The 13,728-nt window shown below is 41.6% G+C and overlaps 1 pseudogene; it reads left to right on the forward strand.

Annotated features, from left to right (window-relative positions):
• Positions 1–1,065: 1,065 nt before the first annotated feature.
• On the forward strand, positions 1,066–1,135 carry LOC122101132 (annotated as a pseudogene).
• Positions 1,136–13,728: the final 12,593 nt, after the last annotated feature.

Here is a 13,728-nt window from a genome sequence, read left to right on the forward strand (position 1 = left end):
ATAGGACAAGCCCTAAGAACTTGTATGCTAACCTTGCTGGAAGGAGAATAGGAATAAATGGGGAAGTGGTCTGAATCCAGAAGTCCAATGGGAAGACAATAGCCTCTTCTCTTAAGTGGATGGTTTTATGGTGGTGTAGTGGCAGCTTAAAGGTACCAGAGACAACATTGGCTTACCACTGTGCTTCACAATGTATGGTCTCTTGTATAGGTATTAATGTTGTTGAAGAAAGAATTTTCAGGTTGGTATGTAACTCAGTGGCAAAGTGATTGTCTAGCAAGCACAATGTACTTGGTTCAATTACAACTACCAAAAAAGAACAGACCAAAAAAAGAATCTTCTGTTGGCACTGGTAGTTCACACCTGTGGTTCTACCTCCTTAGGAGGCTGAGATCTGAGGAACAAGGTTTGAATCATGAGGCTATTATCTCCAATCAACCAGCAAAAAGCTAATAGTAGAGGTCTAGATTGAGTGGTAGAATGTAAAACTTAACAAAAAATGCCAAGCAAGAATGAGAGGACCTGAGTTCAAGCCTCAGTTCCAGCACAATTAAAAAAAAAATCTTCAGAATCAGGGCACTGGTGGCACACACCTGTAATACTAGCTACTCAGAAGGCTGACATCTGAGGATCGAGATTTGAAGTAGGCTGGTCAGAAAAGTCCCTGTGAGATTCTTATCTCCAATTAGACCCTAAAAACTGGAAGTGGAGTTGTGGCTCAAGTGGTAGAACACTAACCTTGAGCACAAAGAGGCCCAGGGACAGTGCTAAGGCTCTATGATCAAGCCCCAAAACAGAAACAAAAACAAATCTTCAGAAAATTTAAGATGACTCTATCTCTATTAAGCCTGACTGAAAAGTATGTGATTGATGATGAATGACACTAATAACATTTAATAATAATACTTCTGATGAGGATTTATTCTGTGATGGCACTGTGCTGATCACTGTATATAAATGATCTCATTCCAAATTCAAAGTAGCCCTTGAAGGTAGGGACTGTGATGTCTCCATTTTACAGATGAGAAAAGAAGGCCCAGAAATATGTGTCCAAAATCAAAGAGTGTGCTCACTTCGGCAGCACATATACTAAAAATGGAACGATACAGAGAAGATTAGCATGGCCCCTGCACAAACTCACAGAGTTAATGGGTGGCAGGATCAGGGCTTAAATGTTGATCTGGGTACAAAGTAAATTTTCTCCTTAAGTTGTGGTAAAAATATTTATTATTTTTCACAATGTGAAAATGTGTAAGTCAGTGACATTTAGCAATTCACAATTTTGTGTTACTATTGCATGATTTCTGGAGTATTTTTATTTCCCCTAAAGAAGACCTATTAAGGAGTAATTCTCCAACATTATATTGCCCCTAACTCCTGGTAGCACTAATTTACTCTGTCCCTACAGATTTGCCTATTCTACAGATATTTTATATCAGTGGAATCATACAATAAATGGCCTTTTATCTCTGCCTTCTTTTAGTTAGGACAGTGTTTGCAAAGTTAGCTTATATCACTGCATGCATCAAAACCTTTTATCCAACCAGGACGCAGTGGCTCACTCCTGTAATCTTACTCAGAAGGCTGAGATCTGAAGAACACAGTTCAAAGCCAGCTGGGGAAGGAAAGTCTATGAGATTCTTATCTCCAATTAACCACCCGAAACCAGGAGTGCCAGTATGGCTCATTCTGGTAGAGCACTAATCTTGAGGGTAAAAAGCTCAGGGCAGCACTCAGGCCCTGCATTCAAGCCCCACAACAACAAAAAGCAAGCAAGCAAGCAAACAAACAAATAAACCGAAAAATACCTTCTGGCCATATAATTTTTTTCCACTATATTTTAGTGTTAAGTTTATTTAGTGACAAGAAGGGAGGTAGGGAGTTTCCCAAGTGAGTTAAGTTGGAAGTTCGATACAATTCAGGATGTAGGTTTTCTCCATATTTATAGTTGCAATAAAGGGTTAGTTAGAGAGAAGAGTTTTTCCCAGACTTGTCTGCCCAGGCTGGTTTTGAACCATGATACTGACATCTCAGTCTTCTCAGTAGTTAGGATGCTAGGCATACCACCTTACTCAGCTTCAATTTCTTTTTAGGTGTAAGAAAAGATTACCCTGAATTTTCCCCTCCAATCTGCTCTGCCAGATGTTCAAGGCAACCTATTCTTCAGCAGTTGCTGGCAAAGGAATGGAAATACAATGAATGATGTAAGATTAATGAAGGTTGAGGCTAGAAGGAGCCCCTTTTCCCCTGTGTCCTACAGTCACCTGATGCCTGAACAAAATCCAAAATGTAAGGGAAAGTGATGGCTGTAAGATGGGGCAGCCACCAGTTGAGTGGGCAAGATTTCCTGTAGGAAACCCCTCTATCTCTGAGGTCCAGGCCTTAACTGGATATCTGAAATGACAAACAAAACCATCCAAATCACCAACCTCAACATGCCCAAGATAGAACTCATGGTCCCTTCCCACTGTTGCATTTAGTTGGGACGAGCATTCCCATTTCAGATGCCCATGCCGGCAAAAGAATTTTCACATCAACTTTATCATCCATACCAAGTACTGTCCAAGTCCTGCTGATCTAGTCACTCTTACTTATATCTACTGCTACCATCCTAAATCCAAGTGACCTCATCAGTTCTTCCCTGGATACTCCAGTCTAGTTTTTCACAGCACAACTAGAGTGGGCCTTTCAAATATAAATTGGTTGGGTTTAAGGCACTGTTCCTGGACTTGGTCTTTGTTCAATCATTTTCATCCCAGTCACACTGCTTTCCTTTGAGCTAAATAAGGTTTGCACTCCATCCCTCCTCAAGACATCTGCATCTACCCCTTGTCACCTTTCCCTTTCACCTTAACCTTCATTTCCAAAGGAAAGCTTTCCCACACATCCTCATGGTCAGACCCTTGCACTAGGAGTCACATCCTCATGGCCATACCCTTGCCCTGGTAGTCACATCCTCATGGTCAGACCCTTGCACTAAGAGTCACATCATTAGGGTCAGATCCTTGCACTAGAAGTCACGTCCTCATGGCCAGATCCTTGCTCTGGGAGTCACATCCTCATGGTCACATTCTTGCACTAGGAGTCACGTCCTCATGGTCGGACCCTTACATTGGGAGTCACATCCTCGTGGCCAGATCCTTGCACTTGGAGTCACGTCCTCATGGCCATTTCCTTGCACTAGGAGTCATGTCTTCAGGTTAGACACTTGCACTGGGAATTAGAAGAGGACTCTGTCTTTCTTTTTCCTCAGTATGCAGAATAAGATCTAAGGTTCATAACAAGAAGCAGCTGGTGTCTCCTCAACCACACACTAAATGCCAAGTACAGGGCTGTTGAATGGCTAAGTGAATGGGTAACCTTCACAGAAGTGTAGCGGACAAGAACGTACCCAAAGCTCCAAGGGGTTACAGGATGGCTGCGTCCAATGGGTCTGCAGCCCAGGTCACCTGCGCCCATCTGCGGTGGCTCTGCCCCTGGCCCGCCTCTCACAAACAGGCTGGGGGTGGGTCACAGAGGTCCCATGATGTAACAGCCTCCCAGCAAGTGATTGGGCTCTCTAGCACGCAAGCTGGGAAATGGGCGTGTCTCTGTGTGTTGATTGGCTATCTCACTGCGGTTGGGCGGGCAGTGGTAGTGGCAGCGCAGGGACGACTAGAACAGGCCTGTCAGGGAGGGCAGAGGCAGGCAGCCTGGGTCCTCATCACAGGCTCTCCTGAGCCTTCCTTGCTTGGACTTCCCATGGCGGGCCCACAGTAACCTCGGCAGGATAAGGGCGCCCTGGGGTGCCCTATGGTTGCCATCTGCACCGCAATGCAGGAGAACTTTGGCTGGGTCGTGGCCAACTGCTTCCACCAGCTGCTGGAGGAAGAGTGGGACCCATTCAATCTCTTGCGCTAGGCCAAGCTCTGGTGCCAACAGCAGCTGCAGCACCGCATGCATGACCAGGTGGTAGTGACGGCTCCTGGAGGCTGGGGTGGCCGAGTGTGGTCAGGCCGGAGCCTCAGTCCCCAGGCTGGGCATGGGCGGCACCTGCAGGGAGTCCCAGAAGGAGCTCAAGAGCAACCCAACGCCTGGTGTGCCATGGCCAGACAGACCCGGCTGGGTACGCAGGTAGGACAGGAGGGGTATGGGGCTCAAGGCCACCTGGCCAGCACCCTGTACCCTCCACGTGAGTCCGTGCCACTGTGCACATCAAGGGTGGGCGCCCTAGAGGCATTGCAAGGGTCAAGAGCATTTATGGCCGCGAAGATTGCGCCTCAGGTGGCCCTGGAGTCAGGCAAAGTTGGGGAGTCGCGGGGCCTGTGCACAAGTCCAGAGCAGGCTAGTGCTGCCACCACCACCATCCCAGCCAGTGCACAGTGTGGAAGGGGACCGGCAAAAAGGGAAGGGGGTGACCTAGAAAGGGGGGAAAAGTGGAGGGTGGGGCGCGGGGACACGAAGGGTGCAGGGAGCGGGAGGCAGAGGACATGGGCAGGGCTGCAGTTCTCCAGTTTTAAAGCTGGCGCTGGCCTGGCAGCACTTGCAGTCCTGAATCACCCCTGATTGCTCTAAAACGGCATTCCTAACCCTGTCACCTCCAAGCTTCTAGATGCCTCCTGCCTCATCAGACCACAGCCTGGTGCAGGAAGGGGAAGGGCGCCTCAGAAAGCACTTCCACCTTACCCGCCCTGGCCCAAGGTGTCTGCACCTGCCTCCCCCTTCTTCCCTGATTGCTGAGTGAGGTGTGCTGTTGTCATGAGGTTACATGTGTAGTTGTCACTTTTGTGAGTGTTGAGGTTAGTTGTCACTGTTTTGAGTAGTGAGGTGAGGTGTGCAGTACTCATCGTTCAGACTGTTCTGAGTGTTGAGATTAGGTCTGTGGTTATCACTGTTGTGATTACTGAGGTTAGATGTGTATTTGTCACTGCTCTGAGTGTTGAAGTTAGGTGTGTGGTTGCCAATGTTAGGAATATTAAGGGTAGATATGTGTTTGTCAGGGTTCTGAGTGTTGAGGTGAGGTGTCCAGTTGTCACTGTTGTGAGTACTGAGGTTTGATGTGTAGTTGTTGCTGTTGTTAGTGTTGAGGTTAAGTGTATAGTTGTCACTATCCTGAGTACGGAGGTTAGGTGTGCAGTTGTCACTGTTCAGACTGTTCTCAGTGTTGACATTAGGTGTGTGGTTGTCACTGTTCTGAGTACTGAAGTTAGATGTGTAGTTGTCACTGTTCTGAGTGTTGAGGTTAGGTGTGTCTTTGTCACTGTTCTGAATATTGAGGTTAGATGTGAAGTTGTCACTGTTCTGAGTGTTGAAGTTAGGTGTTTGGTGTCAGTGTTAGGAGTATTAAGGTTAGGTGAGCTGCTGTCACTTTTCTGAGTGTTGAGGTTAAGTGTATAGTTATCACTGTTCTGAGTATTGTGGTTAGGTGTGCAGTTGTCACAGTTCTGAGTACTGAGGTTATGTGGAAGTTGTCACTATTCTCAGTACTGATGTTAGGTATGTGTTTGTCACTGTTTTGAGTATTGATTTTAGGTGTGCATTTATCACTGTTCTGAATGTTGTGGTTCAGTGTATAGTTGGCATTGTTCTTAGTACTGAGGTTAGGTGTGTAGCTGTCACTGTTCTGAGTATTGAGATTAGGTGTGCAGTCGTCACTGTTCTGAGTGTTGAGATTAGGTGTGTAGTTGTCACTGTTCTGACTATTGAGGTTATGTGAGTGGTTGTCGCAGTTCTTAGTCATGAGGTTAGGTGTGCGTTTGCCACTATTCTGACTCTTCAGAATATTCATGTTAGGTGTGCAGTTGTACTTGTTCTGAGTATTGAGGTTAGGTATGTGGTTGTCACTTTTATGAGTGTTGAGGTTAGGTGTGTAGTTGTCACTGTTCTGAGTATTGAAGTTAGGGTTGTATTTGTCACTGTTCTTAGTACTGAGGTTAGGTATGTAGTTGTCACTCTTCTGAATGTTGAGGTATGGTGTGCTGTTGTGTGTTCTGAGTATTGAAGTTAGCAGTGTAGTTGTCACTGTTCTGAGTACTGAGGTTAGGTGTGTACTTGTCACTGTTCTGAGTATTGAGCTTAGGTATGTAGTCACTGTTCTGAGTACTGAGGTTAGATGTGCAATTGTTACTTTTCTGAGTATTTAGATTAGGTGTGTGTTGGCACTGTCCTGAATATTGAAGTTAGGTGTGCAGTTGTCACTTTTCTGAGTACTGTGGTTAGATGTGTAGTTGTCACTATTCTGAGTACTAAGGTTAGGTGTGTGGTTGTCACTATTCTGAGTATTGAGGTTAGGTGTGTGGTTATCACTGTTCTGAATGTTGAGTTTAGATGTGCAGTTGTCACCGTTCTGAGTACTGAGGTTAGGTGTGTGGCTGTCACTGTTGTGAGCGTTGAGGTTAGGTGTGTAGTTATCACCGTTCTGAGTACTGAGGTTACATATGTAGTTGTCACCACTCTGAGTACTGATATTAGGTGTGTGGTTCTCACTGTTGTGAGTGTTGAGGTTAAGTGTGTATTTGCCACTGTTCTGAGTATTGATGTGAGATGTGCAGTTGTCACTGTTCTCACTGCTCTGAGTATTGAGATTAGGTGTGTTGTCACTGCTCTGACTGTTCTGAGTGTTGAGGTTAGATATGTGGTTGTGAATGTTCTGAGTACTGAAGTTAGGTATGTAGTTGTCATTGTTCATAGTAGTGAGGTTAGGTGTGCAGTTCTCCCTGTTCTGACTGTTCTGAATATTGAGGTTAGGTGTGTAGTTGTCACTGTTATGAGTAGTGATGCTAGATGTGTAGTTGTCATCATTAGCAGAGCTTATTTGGCCTGTTCCTGGCTTGGTCAATACTTGTGCACTGCTTCTGGGAAGCAGAAACTCATGCCTCTTCTCCTAGGTCCTCTGGAGGCTGAAATGGAATCTAGGTTCGAATCCAGCCTGGCAGTAAAGTCCAGGAGACTCCTACGGCCAGTTAACCGCAGTGGGGCTGTGGTTCAATGGTGGAGTGCCAACCCTGAGCCTGAAGTCTTGAGAGACAGAGCTCAGGCCTGAGCACACACACAAAGATGTGTGTGTGTGTGCAGACACACACACACAAAGTGTGAGTTCCATCCCTATCAGAAAATTTTAAGAACTGGCACCTTGACTTGTGCAAATCACGTCTCTGCCTTTATCTGTGTAAAGTCAATTTGCTACTTGAGAATCAGAAGTCAGTAAAATAAAGATGCTGAAAACCAAATCCTATTCCGTATATCAGTAAGTGTATGACCTTATTTAAACAAATGAGATAATAAACTTTTGAGCTTACTTTTTCTCAAATTAGACAAATACGAAGTTAAACGAGGCAAGGCTTCTCCATTTATTTACTCGTCTATGTATTTTTGGCTGTAATAGTTGGAACTGATGGCATTATTATTTTTCATACATAGATGTCTCCCTCTGCTTCTTACATAGCTGAGATTAGAAGTGTGTGCCATCATGTCTTCATGTCTAGCTTCATTTTTTTAAACAAATGAAAATGTTGTGTCCTTTAGAAGAGTGTGACACTGCAGCTAGTACTGCTAATAAGCTGATTTTTCACTGTTTTATAATTTAAAATTATATTTTTGTCATGTATTTTCTTATCATATAGTGGATCAAACATGGGCCTCAAGCAAGCCAATCCAGAGGACTTTACCAATGAACTTCAGTCCTACCCTGAGTTGGAATTTTTAAACATGTATGACATTGGATGAAGACCCTTTATTTTTCCTGCTGTCAGCAATGTGAATTTATATGCACAAATTTAATTACATAAATGCATAGTGCTGTTTCTTTTTCAAAACTTAAGTGATATAAAACTGGCATCCAGTCTACTTACTGCTTGACATTGTAATCCAGTGCACTTACCAATTTATCTGTCCATTTAGAGTCTAGGCAATCTGGCTTTTGAGATCTATATTTAAAAATCTTGAGTTAATTTTATAGTTACAATATCATTGTAGTTCTTTTTCAAGTGCATAATAACAGCAAGCACCTCATTAATTTCCATTTATGTAGTTACTGTAGTAAAATTATCTTTAATGAGTGTTAGAGATCTACACAAATTCCTGCTAGCCCTGTTATGAAGGTCTGTGCTTTTCTATACTCAAACATTTTAAGTTTAGTCTGGAGTTTGAATGAATACTTAGAATAGAGAAATGTCGAGCACTTCGGAATATGCTTTTTGACATACACCGGAAACATTAATCCTCCAGAATGTGGAAATCAGAAGCTTGCCCAATGGAAATGGAAGTTTTAATGTAACCACTGTCCAAATCTGTACAGAAACCTTTGAGGGACCCTTTGCTCAGTATATTCTTGAACCATCAGAGGCTGTTTCAGCTTGCTTTCCTCAGCTTTCAGAGCCTAGGAAACACTTTGAGCCAAAATGCAACTATTTTATGAGAACTCTTGCTGGAAACTTTACTGTATTCTTTTTCTTCTCTAGGATTGTGTTTAGATCATTGATCAAAATCCTTATGCCAGCCTTTAATTGGAAAGGGCTGGTGAAATGCAAGGCTTGCATCACCTACTTCAAGCTGCTGTTCCAGCATGGAAAAGCAAGGTGGATTCAATTGCAGTCTTGACCTCTTACAACTAATTTCTGGGGGAAAATGTCTGTCACTATTAGCTTTGGTCTTTGGAAATTTAGAGGGAGAATTCAATGTTTTAAGGATATTTGTAATTATCCTAATAAGTAGCCAATTCTATTTAACACTTTTCAATTTACATACAGAAATGATGGAAGTGACTTTACTATAAAGCAAGTTTAATTGATATAGTTAAAAATGGGGTAGCAGAAAGAAGATAGAATAAGCACTGAAGTAATTCTGTAGTTGAATGGAGATACTATAATAGTAAAACTCAGACGCTAATGGGTTACAAATAGAAAATCTAAAGCAAATCTTTTAATTTTTCAGTTTGTTAACTATATTTATTTAGGTGCTAGTTCTAGAGCTTGAACCCAAGGCCTGGCTCTCTCTTAGCTTTTTCTTTTTGCTCACGGCTACTGCTCTACCACTTGAAGCCACAGCTCCACTTCTGGTTTTCTTGGAGATAATGTAACTTTTATGCCCAGGTTGGCTTCGAACTGTGATCCTCAGATCCCAGCCTTATAAGTAGCTAGGACTACAGGAATGAGGCACCAGTGCCCAGCTTCAACTTCTTAATTTTTCTTTGGTTGTGATGCTTGAACTCAGGGCCTGGATTTTGTCCTTGAGATCTTTTGCTCAAGCCTAGCACTCTACCACTTTGAACCTCAGTGTTAATTTCAGTTTTTCTGATGGTCAATTGGAGATAAGAGCCTCATGGATTTCTCATTTATTTAGGGTATCTTTGAACCACGATCCTCAGATCTTAACCTTCTGAGTACTCGGGTTACAGGTGCGAGCCGCCAGTGCCTGGCTCAACTTGTTAACATACTTAGTGACATACTCCCCCTGATTTCGAACATCCCTTCTAATTTTGTTGACCTGATTTGTTTCTGCAGTAGAAGTATAATCCTCTATGAAAATATCATTAAGTGATATAAATTAGATTTAAATATTTATAGATATTATAGGATATTAAAGCCATATCAAAATGAACTTAAATCTCTTACACAATAGTTGACACTCAAACACATTTTATATTAAAGGTAATTATGTAATTGTATGTTTGTGATGTACAAACAGGACTTTTATTTTCAGACCTGATAGTACTTATTTTTGTTAGGCTACAAAGTTTAGTTAGGAAATATTAATGAGAATAAAGAAAAAAGCATGTATTTTTATTTATTATATATTTTTTGCCCATCCTGGGGCTTGAACTCAGCGTCTGGGCACTTTCTCTGATCTGGTTTTGCTCATGGCAAGCATTCTACCACTTGAGCCACAGGACCACTTCTGGCTTTTTCTGTTACTGTAGTACAGGGTATCATGCATGCTAGGCAACCAGGAAACCATATTCCCACCTCTATGCCTGTATTTTTAATGTGGATACATGAGAGGAATTCAATGAGATGTACATCTGTTATTTGAATAAATTTTAAGTTTTTCTATCTGCACTGTCAATGTGGAGTAATTACTCCTAAGGAAAATCAAAGAACTATAGTAAAAGGAGACTTTTCAAATGTAAAGGGAGAAAAGACAATTTTGGAAGACGGTTAAGAAATGACAAAGTTCATAACTTATTTACTAACTATTGGATGGCTTCAAATATAACATTTGATTGAACATTCTAATGCATCAGAAGAGAAAAGACAAGAGAGGGCTAGCACTTTGTCCTTGTTTCACTTGGATGATGGATTCTTAAATGGACAAAAAGATGCCTTCTTGAGTGAGTTGGAAACTGAGTTGAGGCCCACACTAGAGACATATGGCAAATATATAAATCCCATCAAAGAGCAGGAAAATCTTTTAAAATACAATTTTAAGTACAATCTAATATGTATTTTAAAGTACAATCTAATGTATTGGTATGTATCTACTTTTCTGGATGAGGTGTAGAACTATGGTTTCATAAAGCTGCTTTTGAAATGTGAAATGTAGTTAATTTATTAAAATGTGTTAAAAGAGGTCACCTATAATTAACCAGGTATGGTACATGCCTGTGATCTTAACACTCAGGAGTCTTGATATAGAAGGATTGTGAGTTCCAGGCTAGTGTCAAACTTATGTAATGACCTTATTTCAAAACACAGCAACAACAGAAATAAAGAAAACGATATCTATAATTACATTGTTTATCTTTTTTTTGGGGGGGGGTCCGATCGTGGGGTCTGAAATCTGGGCCTGGGCACTGTCCCTCAGCTCTTCAGCTCAAGGCTAGTGCTCTATCACTTGAGCCACAGTGCTACTTCTGCCTTTTTTTCTGCTTATGTGGTGCTGAGGAATCAAACCCAGGACCTCAAGCATGCAAAGCAAGCACTATACCACTGAGCCACTTTCCCAGGCCATATGGTTTATCTTATAATCTCTAAAACATAAGTGAAATCATAATACTAATAAGGTTTTATTAAAATAAATAAATTCCAGGAAATAGCATCAGCAACTTTTTCCCCTGAGATTCCCAAGTTTTTCCAATGGTTTTCCAACTGGTTTGTAGAAAAATGAAATCTTAAGGAACCTACAGAATTTTACCAGTGCTGTCATGGATATTGTGTTTTATCCCTCTGCTTTGGTTTTCCGCTGGCAGGCCAGAAGCAGACTCTTAGAAGAGAGGAGCAACAAGGATGGAATGACAGTCTGGAAACAGAGGTAATACCTGATAGAGACAACGGAGATCCTACAGGGAATATCGACTGAGATGAGAAGCAGGCAGACTTTACAGCCAAGAAGTTTGCAGATGAAAAGTATGTATCATGGTCCTCAACTTGGAGGGTTGGGGAATCAGATGACTTTTCAGAATAGCCATAAGCCTTTGTGATCTTTCCATATTATAGGTCTTCGGAATATTTTGCTAGTGTATGCAACAAGTCATAATTATCTTATCAAACATCTGAAAGATCTTCGTGTATTTCAGCGATTACCTTATATTAAGATTCAGGACCAGTTGTATAATTAAAACTAAATTGTGGAGCTGGGCGCTGTTGGCTCATACCTATAAACTTAGCTACTCAGGTGGCTGAAATCTGAGAATTGCGGTTCAAAGACAGCCTGGGCAGGAAAGTCTTTGAGACTCTTATCTCCAATTAACCACCAGAAAACATTAAGTGATGCTATGGCTCAAATGGTAGAGTGCTAGCCTTACACTGAAGAGCTGAGGGACAGCACTCAGGCCCAGAGTTCAAGCCCCATTACCAACAAAAATAAGTAAATAATAAATTAACTGTAGGCTTGGAAGGTATTTTATTGGTACAGCACTTTAGCATGTACAAGGCCCTAGCATCAATGTCTAGTACAACTGTAAAGGAAAAAAATAATTTTCTTGTAACTATGAGAAGCACACAGTGTTTCACACCAGTTAACATAGCTGTTTTGCAAGACACCACTTGGAAAAAATTGTATTAAGTGAAATAAGCCAGGCCCAAAGAAACATAGGTCCTATGGTTTCCCTTATTTGCAATAACTAGTATATGTCTGAGACAAGCAGTAAAGGTCAGATAAGTTGATGTTAGGTGAAATGAATATCAAGATAAGGATTCAAACGTTTTTTTCTTTCTTGTAATTGTTTCTAACATATTTATAAGATGATTTCTTTGTTGCTTTCTATGTCACTCCCCCACGGTGTAACCCCTGCTTTCATTGTATTTGATGTTGGTATAATTTATGGAGGGAAAGGGAAAAAACACAAAAATAACTCTCACACACACACACACACACACACACACACACACACACACAAACAAAACCGTTTAAATAGGAATACAGGTGGACTCATTGTAACAATGAGATGTACAAGTCCTTATGTCGAAATACAAACTTTACAACTTTGGCCAGAGGGGTGGGAGGTTTGGGAGATGGGAAGGGAGAGGAAGGGGAAACAAAGGAGGAGGCAACAATGCTTGATAAGAAATGTACTCATTACCTTGCCCATGTATTTCTAACCCCTCAGTATGGTAGTTACACAATAAAAATAAAAAAGCTGGGGGTCGTGGTACATGCCTGTCAGCTATGTGGGAAGCATAAATATGGGGTCCAGGCTGGCCTAAGCAAAATCAAGAATACAAAAGTAACAAAATAGCTGGACGTTATTTGCTCACACCTGTAACACTAGCTACCCAGAAGGCTAAGATCTGAGGATCACAGTTTGAAGTCAGCCCAAGCAGTAAAATCCATAATATTTTTTCTCTAATTAGCCAGACTAGAGGCGTAGCCTAATAGAGAAGCAGCTGTAAACAAAAAATGGTAAGTAAAACCTCAAGGTCCTGAGTGTAAGCACCCATACTGACACCAGAAAAAAATAAACAAGTAAATAATTAAACGGGACTGGAGTCGTGGTTCAAGTAGAGTGCCTTTGTAGCAAGGATACAGCCCTTAAATTAAGCCCCAGTACAGCAAAACAAAACAAAACCAAAACAGATGAGTGTATTGTATTCTTGAAGTTTTAGAGTAAGGAGCTAATTTTAGAATAGGGATATAATTAGGGTTTTGATTTAGCATTATGAATCAGACTCTTAAGCAGATAAAACAGATTCTTAATTCTATGATCAGCTAAGTAGGCTCTCATGAGACATGTGAAGAAAAGTCTCATAGGATGCATGATACCAATCTCTGGAAAGTTGTCTAGTGTGAAGTATGGCATAGGGCTGGTGCATTCTGTGTCCTGAATTAGAGCAGAGCCTTCTACAAAGGTAGCTATTATTTATCTTATGCTTCCTGTTAGCAAGATAGTTCTTTGTCTAAAGAGTCAAGGTTCTCAAAGTGTTTTGACTTCCTGACTACCAAATTCATTTAGGACCTTGCCTAAACAATGTCTTAGCCAAAGAACATGGCTTTATAAGGCTGGAGTGAGGAACCTGTTTCTGCCAAAGGCACTTTGAATATTTATAACCTGTCATGTACCAAATGATTTTTCTGGTCTTAAATGAACCATGAGTCAAATGTGCCTCACCCCTGCTAGAGTTGATTACAATGAAGTAAATAAAGCACATGTAGTAGAGAGCAGCTCATCTGAAGGGGTGTGCATGTGGTGACTAACTAGAAGGGACACATAAAACAGCAATCTACAACCTGGTGGATCTGCCACAAGGTTGGAGAAAGTTCTGGAAAAGCTCATTTTATTTTTTGGTGATTATTTCAAATTTTCTCCGTAATGGC

This window comes from Dipodomys spectabilis, unplaced genomic scaffold (genome assembly GCF_019054845.1).
Source record: "Dipodomys spectabilis isolate Male_0828 unplaced genomic scaffold, ASM1905484v1 ptg000630l, whole genome shotgun sequence".
Taxonomy (NCBI): Eukaryota; Metazoa; Chordata; class Mammalia; order Rodentia; family Heteromyidae; genus Dipodomys; species Dipodomys spectabilis.